Below are 12,250 nucleotides of genomic sequence, written 5' to 3' on the forward strand. Positions count from 1 at the left end.
AAATGACGACAGTCAGAGACAATCCCATTTTCCGTTGTCCAGCCCACCAGAAATGACCACGCACGTTCTCTGTTTCCTGTTCGATCAGGCCGGACAAACCCATCATAAACCCTTCAACCAGATCGATGATTATGTCGTAAAGGAAAGACGGAAAAAAGATTAGGAGGAGGTAGAGAGGTGAGAACAGTGTACCATAAGCTCGGGCACGTCCTGCCCTTTGATCTTTATCAGACCATCTGCTAAACAAGGAACTGGCTCAGCGGGGCTCGCCCCGGGCTAAGAGTCAGTTTGGCCAGGTCACCCAGAAGTCAGCTAAGGCGTACGTGTCTCAAGGATTCGCCCGGCCACAGTCATCGAGCCTATGTTAGGGCAACCATACAAAATGGCTGCCGCATACAAAATGGAACCCGGAGGTTCAGACTAAATCCTCGAACATAGAGTGTTCTCCTATATCGAATCATACGAAACACTCAGACACGTTACTCTCGCTATTTGCGGTCTGCTGATACCAAAATCGTTCATTTCCGACGATCATTATGAATCGGGTTCAGAACTATCGAACTCAACTCGGGACCACGGAACCACAGACCCTCCTTTTGCCCTATCATAGGCAACAGACCCAAACCCATGTTAATCTGAATCCGGATCTATATCCATCAAGTCATCGATATGCTGCTGTAGCATCATCCTATTACTAAGCATCTCCCTCCGGACAGGTCTCCGTACACACGAAGTAGCACAAAGGCCACAAATGGCGGGAGCACACTGCACACAGAGACAGAACATGAACAGGATTGATAAGACCATCCCAATGACCATCAAAATCTTCCAACCCCAAGTGGATATCAATCCCCATAACCATCCCATTAAAGACCAATCTCCTTTGTCCAAATGGACAGAATCGGAGATTTTATGCAATTTGGAAATGGCCTGGAAGACTGATGGAGCGTTGTCTGGAATGAAAACACAGCAGCTAGATTGGATCAATTTACGAACTCCACCTCGATCTGCTAGAATAACATCAAAGGCAACTCTATTCTGAAGTGTCTATAAGTCTATCCGACTGAAACTCAGCAGTTATGTTTCCAAGGGCACCAGCAGTTTCAACTATAGTGGACTCAACCACTCTCGTCAACTGACGAATATTCCTACTGTTAGCCATAGGTCCCCAGAACGGCAGAAAACCCTTGAAGAAATCTCCCAGTTCTTGCCCTACAGTGTCTTCTTGACTAAAGACACCTCTAGCAACTCTCGTCTTGTGGTAATCTGCCGCGCCTGTAAAAGTGGGAGGTAACAGAAAGGAAACAAAACATGTGCCCAAAAAGTCGGGGGGCAACCATGCATAGGCTTTGTCGTAGCAAACAAAGTAGGTACCCTTGGCAGCTAGGAACACTGGGGAAGACTGAGACGCAAATACATAAGTCTCGGCACAAACGCTCTTCCCTAACTGAGCTTTTGGATTCTTACCGTTGCCCTGCAAACAATAGTAGCCCCGATGGGGCACTATCCAGATCGGTGGAGGACTTTTCGCTCGCTGTGTAACACTCAGACTAACCCCATATCCATTGACGTTCCAACCACTATAGGGTTGCCTCTCATCTTCCGGTATAGTCTCAACTGCATTTGTCCCTTTAATCATATCGACTATGCCTTTAGCTAAAGCACTATTCTTCGGATTGTCTTTTGGTGAACGTAGAGGGTAGACACTATGGGCATAGATAAACATTGTTCTGTAAGCTCGAATCAACCCGTTTAAGCTGAAGGGCAAAACTAAATATGGAATACCCTTGTCTGTTGTATGTGGCATCAAACCACAAATCCAGCAGTTCGTTGTATTAATCACTAACTGGTGCTGGTGCAAAAGTTGAATAAAAGAATTGTTAGCAAATTCTAATCGTCTGACTACCTCATGTTCGGGCAAAGGGTGGAAAGAATGGGAAGAAATAGTAGGTGAAAATGTAGGTTGCACAGTGGAATTAGACATCATTTAAAAAACAAATGCTACATAACCAGCTATAATCATTGCAAAGCTCAATAATACAAATAAACATGGTATCAAAAAGCATTTTCTCGACATTATTTGGCACATACGCTTTCTAAAAATCAATGTCTGTACAGGTCTCTCCAACTCAAAGAAATCCATCCTAAACTAAAGGTGCTGCCCGCGGTGGTTGGTTGATTCTGCTTGAGAGTGCCTCTGCTGAACCCAGGAAGGCTGCCTCGGGCCAACAGAACCCTCGACCTAGTGTCTCAGGCTTGCACTCCCAAGACTGGTAGCAACCGCGACCCTTCCAGCAAGAACCGGATGGCGGTTCGGAAAAAACAAAAATGAGTAGATCCTTGGTGGAGAGTTAACCTGCAAACAGTAAAAAAATCTGTAAACTTTATTAAAATGTATTTGTCCATAACTCTCGATCTCAGATTGTAGCGATTCTTTTCCATTAGCTCTTGATCAGCGAACAAAAGGTGAGGCTCTGTAGTGTCCAATCGATCTGCAGGAGGTACTGATGCTTGTAGAATCTGATCGCTCTCTGACTCTGAGCTAGTTCCTATCAATCGAGCATCACTAAACGGTACAAAACGTGGGATTACTTCTGTCTCAGAACCCGCAAGTCCCTCCTGGACCCACTTATCGTAAGGCAAGGGCAAAGGTGCCCTTTTGGTGTGCGATCCGTGGAACCAGTTCCGTTTGCCCTGCACTCGGACCGCAGATCTCGTTGACAAGAGTACTTGATAGGGCCCCGTCCACCGGGGCTGGTCGTTCTTGGTCCGCTGAAAGTTGCGCACGAATACCCAGGAGCTAGGCTCAATGGAGTGCCCTGGATCCTCTGAAGCTTGTGGAAGACTGTTGTGCACCTGTTGGCGTAAAACACTCATTTTAGTTGTCAATTCACGCAAATAATCAAGTTACACGGGATACTCGAGGTCTCTAAATCTCGTTGGTCTTGGTACGCCCCAAACATTTGCCGGGCGGCCAAACACAACCTCATACGGACTCAATCCCATTCGTGAATGCACAGTCATCCTTGTAGACAGGAGTGCTAATGGCAGGGCATCTGGCCATTGCAAGCCAGTGCTCGCTTGTATTTTGGCTAATTTCAACTTGAGAGTGCCATTATAGCACTCGACTAAACCAGCTAATTGGGGATGATTTGCAGCATGGAATTTCTGCCTAATCCCGAGACCCTCACACACTCTCTTCATAACTTGACCCACAAATTCACTCCTGTTATCACTCCAGATGATTCTCGGCAAACCAAACCTCGGGAAAAACTCTTTTATCAAAGCCTTCGCTGTAGATAAGGCAGCGTTATCCTTAAGGGGGTAAGCTTCTACCCATCTAGAAAAGGAGCAAACAACCACTAACACATATTTCAAGTTGTTGCATCTTTCCATGTGTATAAAATCTAGCTGCAAAGCCTCGAACGGATACGTAGGAGGAGCAAAATGACCAGCTGGTGTTGGAGTTCCCTTACCAGGATTATGCATCAAACATACCATACAATTATTGACCAAATTCTCTGCACATTTGGGAATTTCCACATTCTGCCAGACCGGAGCCAACAACTTGCAAATCCCTTTCACACTAATATGTGCCATTCCATGAGCCATTGTAACAACTGGAAGCATATACGCATTAGGTAACAACCATCTCTGATGCTCTGACAAATCAGTCCAACAACCACTCGAATCCAATCTACCCTTACTTTCTCTCCATTCATTCAACTCTTTCTTGGTGGCCTCACTCTGTATCAATTTCACACTCTCAATGGTGTCTTCACACATACCCTTCTCTGGAACCCATCTCGCAGGACCCGCAACATACATTCGACTCGTCACATTCCTAGCAGTTACTCTCGCAACTTCATCCGCAAACGCATTACCACGACCAACATCATCCATAATTTTCTTATGGGCACTGCATTTCATGATTGCTACTTGCAATGGTAACGTCAGAGATTCAAGAAGTTCATTCACCAGTTGCCCATGCTGAATCTTAGTTCCATGCGATGTCAAATATCCACGTTCACGCCAAAAAACTTCCAAAGCTATGAGCCACACCAAACGCATACTGACTATCCGTGTACACATTCACTTGTTTTCCTTTCGCCAACACACATGCTCTCGTAAGTGCAATCAATTCAGCCGCTTGCGCAGAGTTATATGGAATACGTGCAGCTTCAACAACCGTATGCAAAGTTGTCACAGCATATGCTGCAGTCGTATCACCATTTGGTAATTTAAAACACGAACCATCAACCCACAAGGCATCATCACAGTCAGAAAGAGGAGTATCCCGAAGGTCCACTCTCCCTTTCGTCTCTTCCTCCGTTCTCAGAAAACAATCATGCTGTTCTTCATTCTCATCCTCTGTCTCACACGAGATTGGCAACAAAGTAGAGGGGTTCAAGGTATTACATCTTTTGATGTGGACATGGCTCGCTAACAATGTAAGCTCATACCCTGACAACCGAGCACTAGTTAAGTGCTGTGTCTTGGTACGATTCAATAAAGTATCCACTGCATGTGGGACCATCACCACTAGCGTGTTATCAATAACCAAACCAGCAGATTGTCGAATTGAAATGGCCGCTGCCGCTGTGGCTCTCAAACAGCTCGGCAACGCTCTCGCTACAGGATCTAAAGTCGACAAAAAGTACGCACATGGGCGTTGCTTATCGCCAAATTGTTGAGTCAAAACCGACAATGCACATCCCTCTCTCTCGTGGACATACAATGTGAAAGGCTTACTGTAATCGGGAGTACCCAACACAGGAGCCGAACACAATGCATTACGTAATTCAGTAAAGCTCTTCTGACTTTCGTCAGTCCAAAGAATTGGATCTGGAGTATCCTTAACTGTAAGAGCTATCAAAGGCTTCGCTAGTAAAGAAAAATTAGGGATCCACTGTCTACAGTACGACGTTATACCCAAAAACCCACGCACTTCTCTCTGTGTCATAGGGACACTCATCTTTACAATAGCTTGAATTCTCTCTGGGGTCAACTTCCTTCCCTCCTTCGATAAGAGGTGACCTAGGTAGGTAACTTCTTGTCGACTGAATTGCAACTTCGACAAAGAGACTTTATGATGACAATCAGATAAATGTCGCAATAAGGACAAAGTGGCATTCTTACAAATCTCTTCAGTATCGGCGGCGACTAACAAATCGTCAACATACTGGATAAGGGCTGCACCTTCAGAAAAAGCTAACAAATCAAGTTGTGTCTTTAAACCTTGACTGTAAATCGATGGACTCTCACAATAGCCTTGAGGAGCGCGCTTAAAGCGAAAACTTCGTCCTCCTAAAGAGAATCCAAAAATATCCCTGCTCTCCATGGCAATCGGGATGCTAAAGAAGGCATTCTTCAAGTCGATCACCGAAAACCAGGTGGCAGAAGCCGGAATCATTGTCAACAATGCAGTAATATCAGGCACGACAGGAAATTGCGGAACAACAATCTTATTTACTTCACGAAGGTCGATGACAAATCTATACACAGGAGGCTGTGAAGAATCAGTCCTTTTTAGAACCGGCAGAACAGGACTATTGCACACATTACCTCGCGTCTCTTCAATGACACCCTTGTTAATCAGATCATAAATGATTGCTAAGAGTGCACGCTCACCATCACTTGAGATGCGATACTGTGAAATGCGTGGTAACTTAACATTCGCCTTCAACGGAACAACATATGGGGGAATATCTAGCAGGCCCCCATCATTCGGACCCGTAGCCCACAACGAGTCTGGTAGCGAAGACAGTTCCGATGGAAGACAATCTTTCGATACATACATCGGAGAAATCACGTTCTCACCCAAAGTAAGATGTACCCCTGACGGAGAACAATACAAGGTCACGTACAATCTCTTCAACAAGTCTAATCCCAGTAAATTCTCATTACAACCTGTAGTCAAAAGAAGGGGTGCTTCAAACCTACAAGGACCAACAGAAAGGGGCAATGGAGCAGAAATCGGATTCGTAACGGGGGCGCCAGAGAAACCTACAGATACATTAGTAAAGCCAGACAAAGGTGCGCCAGGGAGTTTAGAATGCATAATAGAACTCTTCGTAGCACCAGTATCTAGCAGAAAAGGTTCTGACACACCTGATGCAATCACCTCGACATAAGGTCCATTCTGATCTACTGGAACTGAAACAACTCCCACACTTTGTCCATGGCTGTCCTAACAATTATTACCATGTGCTCCATCACCTTCAACGTAGTAATCGTCCACGTAGTACTGCGCTGTCCTACCAGACGAGTTCTGCTGCTGATCAAAACTATTCATTGAAGCCGGAGGAGACAAAGGACGTACATTCTGACCGCGACCCCTGCCTCTAGGCGCTTTGTGAGCACCTCTACCTCGAATACCAGGAGCACTATTCCCTCGTAGCAAAACCGGACAACTATTTTTATAATGACCTTCCTCCTTACAATACGCACACTGATTAGGGCCATACGGAAAACGCTGTTGAGGAATCTCGTCTCTCTGCGAGTTCCTCGAATACTGTTGAGGCTGCTGATAATCACGCTGATTAACAACACGAGGTGGATAAGCTTGTTGTAGAAGAACTTTAGTCTTCAATTCCTTAGTCTTCTTATTCGCTTTCTCCAACTCATCCTTACGTCTATTTTCGTAATACTGGGCCGTAGCTAGGATCTGTGCGGATGTAGAAACAGGCCAAGCACTCTCGGAATCCTTCAACTTAGTGCATAGCTCAGGAAGAAGATTGTGCACAAATTTGTCAACGAACAACCTCTGGCCACCCTCGGTAGCCATATCCTGTCCACTATGATCAACAAAAGTTTCTTCAAAACGCGTGAAAAAATCTGAGACAGTCTCATCTTTCTTCTGCTTACATGCAGACAACTTGTCCTAATTAACACGTACTTCGGGCATCAAAGTCTTCATAAAAGTACTAATCCTACCAGGGAGCTCCGTCATGATATTTTTAGGCTTAGCACCTCCAACTTGTCTATCATTTGAGGCGACAAGATTCACCCACGAATCACCCAACTCAACATCATGATCGGTATGTCGAATGATATTCCAGATGCGCTGTGGAACAACATTCCCAAACAACATATCAATATCCGCTAAATTCATGACACACGAACTCACAGTTTGCATAAGCTCTTTATAATACCCCGCAGGATTTTTCCTTGGATCAGGCAAAGTCTGCTTAAGCGCTAGCACTTCGGCGCGCTTCCACGGAACATGTACCCATACTCTCTGAAAGTGCGCATCAACAGGTGGATGAGCATTTGGATCAGCAGGTCTCCAAACCGGAGGGACCTCTCGCATCGGATACTGACGCGCTTGTCTCCTAACTGACGAATCAGGCTCGAGCAACCGTTCAGAAGAAACATTACTTCTAAATGACGATAACGTGGACACTGCTCTCTCGATATCGAGGAGACTCACGATCATTCCTTTTGCGAACTCAGAACGCAATCGGAACAGCTCTTCAGGAGCTTTACCCACTTTGTCCGTCCATTGTTCATGGGGGAACGCACACATGATCTCGAAAACGTATCGCTGCTTTGGTGCTTCCCATTGCCGGAAAACATCCATAATACCCTCAAGATCGTACTGGGACGCATACGTAATCCATCTACGTGCCATGTGATCCAGAACCACTCGTTCCTCTGCATCAGGCAGCTGACTACGCAGCTGTCTGAGCTCACTCACAGGAGACATACCCAATTGTCCCAACCAAGGAGTCAGAAAACTAGAGAAGGCAGCAGTCATCCGTTGTCTAGGAGAAGGAGTAGTTGGAAAAATAAGGGAAGACGAAATCGTAGTGGAAGAATCCAAAGTTGGAACAGGCATAGAAGCAGTAGTAGGGACAGGCATAGGAAGAACAGTTGTAGGAGAAGGCAAAGTTGGCGGCCCCTGAGGAGGCTGCGCCAAAGGAACAGCAACCAACGAAGAGGCTGGCTGAAGAGGAATCACAGGAGGCAAAACAACCGGCAGTTGAACATCCACTGCTGGTGGCGGTGGTGCCGTAGCATTCTGCGCATAAGGCGGCGGCAAATTCAACAGATGCGACTTTAAAGGATCTTTTGCAAGATCTTTCTCGTCTTTCTGTTCTTTAGGCGGCAAGACTGGGTAGCATCTGTCTACCGCTAACTTCCTCACTCTAAGCATTTGCTCACTTTCTTGCTCTTCTTCATGATCTTTATGCGCAATGGCAGCTTGCACCATTGACATACCTCTTTTATTCTTCTTCGCTAATTTTATTTCTTTCTGTTTGGCTTCTTTACGCCAAACATCGCCGGCAGGGCTTTCTTCTTGAACAACTTCACCTCAAGGTTATCTAAAATTTCAGTTTCGAAACTACCTTAACGGGGCCATTGTAAGACACCGTCACTCTTCGTATATTTTACCCAGATCTCATTGTAGCTAATAGGACCCACACCATGCTTTACATACAATTCGTATGTAGGAGTTCCAATCGGAGGAACCGGACACGAATCCTCTAACCGGGAATCCTTTAATGCACCACAACTGAACAAATTTCTAAAACTGCTAAAACCAGGCATCTTGCTCACTAGTTCAGCTTCAAACAACAAGAGAAGTCGAAAACGACAGTCTCGTGAATACACGAATCCCTTGGCTTTGGGGCCTGCAGGTACCAAATCAAAGCTATCCTCTCAAGGATACAAAACAAACTAAGGACTAGGAGACGCTTCGCTTATACTTAACTGAAATGTAGATGGCGGCACCAGAAGACCCGTCAATCGTCTCGCTCAACAAACGTCTAAGGCTCCAAAACAGGGCGACAGTCAGGGCAGCAGTCCTTCGTAGCCGTCGGAAAGCGGGAAACCTCGCAGCAAAGTCTTTCGGACCACGGGGACATACAGGGGTCGATGAAGTGGCTGGCCTTCCTCCAGAATTTTCACACGAAGCTTCTCACGAACCTTTGGCTTGGACCGGTACCGCTGATGTCGCCCCACATTGGGCGCCAACTGAAGGACTGGGTTTTTCAGAACCCAGCGGCGTCAGGGAGAACGCCTGAAACCTTCGAGTTCCCCTGTCTTGACAAACAGAGACACGGGATACTTCTTGATGACGTCAAAGACCAAAGTTTATTGGCTGCAACCAGGAACAGAGATCTACGAAGCACACACGGGTGGTTCGTCAGAGACTGCACAAATTCAGTAAGCGGAGCATGGTCTTTTATGCCGAAAATCATGCCTAAGGCGGTATTTACGATTTACATTTGGTGCATACAAACCAACTAATGACAATGTAGCATTTCAAAAGTAGCAAATGACGACAGTCAGAAACAATCCCATTCTCCGTTGTCCAGCCCACCAGAAATGACCACGCACGTTCTCAGTTTCCTGTTCGATCAGGCCGGACAAACCCATCATAAACCCTGCAACCAGATCGATGATCAGGTCGTAATGGAAAGACCGAAAAGAGATTAGGAGGAGGTAGAGAGGTGAGAACAGTGTACCATAAGCTCGGGCACGTCCTGCCCTTTGATCTTTATCAGACCATCTGCTGAACAAGGAACTGGCTCTGCGGGGCTCGCCCCGGGCTAAGAGTCAGTTTGGCCAGGTCACCCAGAAGTCAGCTAAGTCGTACGTGTCTCAAGGACTCGCCTGGCCACAATCATCGAGCCTATGTTAGGGCAACCATACAAAATGGCTGCTGCATACAAAATGGAACCCGGAGGTTCAGACTAAATCCTCGAATATAGAGTGTTCTCCTATATCGAATCATACGAAAACACTCAGACACGTTACTCTCGCTATTTGCGGTCAGCTGATACCAAAATCGTTCATTTCAGACGATCTTTATGAATCGGGTTCAGAACTATCGAACTCAACTCGGGACCACGGAACCACATAGGTATGAGGCTATCACAGTGCTTCGTTTTAGTGGCACTCTATTGCTATGGCATTCTCTGAGCCCCTCCCCCTTGAAGCTAAGCCCTGTTTGGAATGTTTGGCATATCTTGTGCTTAAATGTTGATAACTTTTTTCCACAACAAGTATCCAAGCCAAATTTGCATCCTTTTGTCCAAGATCCTGATGATTCTAAACATACATAGGGTTTGTAGGTTCCTTTGGAGGGAGCCGTGAAAATAACAAAAATTAGCTACATTTTCTGTATGTGACAAAAATAGGTAAAATGTGCAGTGCAGGAAAATATATGGGGGCATATTATCAAGGGGGTTTATCTCTGCTTATTTGGCTATAAAAGACAAGAAAGCGGAGATAACATTATCTCCCTATTACCTAGCTGTCGCTAACACCAGTTAGCGACAGCTAGTAGGAGATAGCGACCATCTTGGGCCCCGCTTTGCATGTCAGTGAAATTTATCACTAATGGCATGCAAAGTGGGCGTGCCAAGATGTTAGCGACTGGAAACAGTCGCTAACATCGCTATCTCCTATTACCAACTTTTGGAGATATTCGCTCTAAGCGCGAATATCTCCAAAAGCTAACACCTGCCCCTGAGCAGTTCTTAGCCATGTTATCCAATGATAGGTGGATTACATGGCTAAGAGCATTAGCTCGGTAATGCATGAATATCACTGAGTTTTCAGCGATATTCGTGCATTTCGGCCGATTTTTATCGCTTAGGAGATAAACCTTGATAATAGCAAGGCTCCTAAGCGATAAAAATCGCCGCAGTTCGGCGATAAAAATATTGCCGCTAAGCCAACATAGCGATAATTATCGCTAGTTGTTGGTAATATGCCCCATGGTTTTTATTCTAAAAATGCCACAATCAAACTGGGGGCCACAAGTATCTTATCCATCCAACATTCCCACATGTCTCCTGATAACAACAGTACTCCACTTGTGTTGGTGGAGTTAGGTCACGTAATAGGAAAGGGCTCCAAGCTCAAACAGTCAGGTCAACTTTTTCCATTCAAATCTGAACATTTTATTCCAATTTGGAATACAATTTAAAAACAAGCCATGCGTCCAGGGTGGTGTGACTTTAACGGATCACTCCAAGGTTTTTTACCCAGAAGCCCCTGTAAACCTCAAACTTAAGACAACAACACACATTTTCCTTGCATTTCTGTGAGGGAAAGTTCCAGAATCTGCAGGGAGCCACACATTTTCTATCACCCAGTGTTCCACATGTCTTCAAATGAAAACGGTATTACACTTGTGTGGTTCGGCCTCGTGAGTGTTGTGACGGCAGCTGGGAACTGGGAAGCTGCAAAAGCCACTGGAGTCAACGGTTTCTCGGCTACGGCCTTGGCATCTTCGGAGCCCTGTTGCTGAGACACAGTGGGGAGAGTTGGAGATCACAACGGATGGCAGATGGACAGAGCGGATGAATGAAGCAAAACTTCGAGAGTAAATCACCCTACACTTAACGAAAAAACGTTTTCTGTGACGAATTTTAGAGCTTCAAGCTGCAAAATTACAAAGGCGGTAAGTGAGGCTTCGAAGTGTACTTTTGAACTACAGTACCCAGAAATCCTGGCTTGTTTTTTTTAGTCAGGTGTCTTTAGACTTACACTGGTAGCTGATAATTCCAGAGTGAGCTATTTGGACTACAGTACAATTCTCCACTCCCCCACTGTATATTTAGGAAGGAGAAGAAGGGGAAAGCTCATAAGATGGGTAAACTCACTAACGCTAGGAATAAAGCCAAAGCACGGAGACAAGCGAAAGAAGCTGCAGCAAAAGCTGTCGATCAAGAGAACGATAAGGAGGGGTCCTCCCTTGTGAGCTCTGGCGATGATGAGGAAGATTCACCTATAAACTTGTCTAATTTAACCAGTCCAAACGACCATACGATATCAGTCGAGTCTGCAGATGGGGGTGCAGAAAGGAAGCTCTATAGTTTGGCAGTTGCCCCAGCAGTTGTCCCAGCAGAGCAATTATTAGTCTCAAAGACTCCAAGGCAATTCCCCTTGTTTGAGAAAAAACTTGCATTGACCTCAGTGCCTAAATCAGCTCCGCTAGAGGTCTCGTCCAAGTCTTCGACCATCGGGCCTCGTGTATCAGAGGTATCAAGCCATTCTCTGGAAATGTCTACTGTTGCTGACCCCGTTACGGGCTTGGCTACAAATAAGACTATTATTAAGACTACCAATATAATATTAGAGGCTGATCTGGGCTCTCCCTCTATACATGAGGTAAAAAGTCTTCCCCTGCGCTGCCATCAAGACGTTCCGGGCAATACTGTACCTTCTTTGGATGGTTTGAGTAACACCTGCCCTCCGGGTCCTTCAGACCTTCTTAGCCCAGCTCTGAGTA

This window comes from Lissotriton vulgaris, unplaced genomic scaffold (genome assembly GCF_964263255.1).
Source record: "Lissotriton vulgaris unplaced genomic scaffold, aLisVul1.2 SCAFFOLD_6644, whole genome shotgun sequence".
Taxonomy (NCBI): Eukaryota; Metazoa; Chordata; class Amphibia; order Caudata; family Salamandridae; genus Lissotriton; species Lissotriton vulgaris.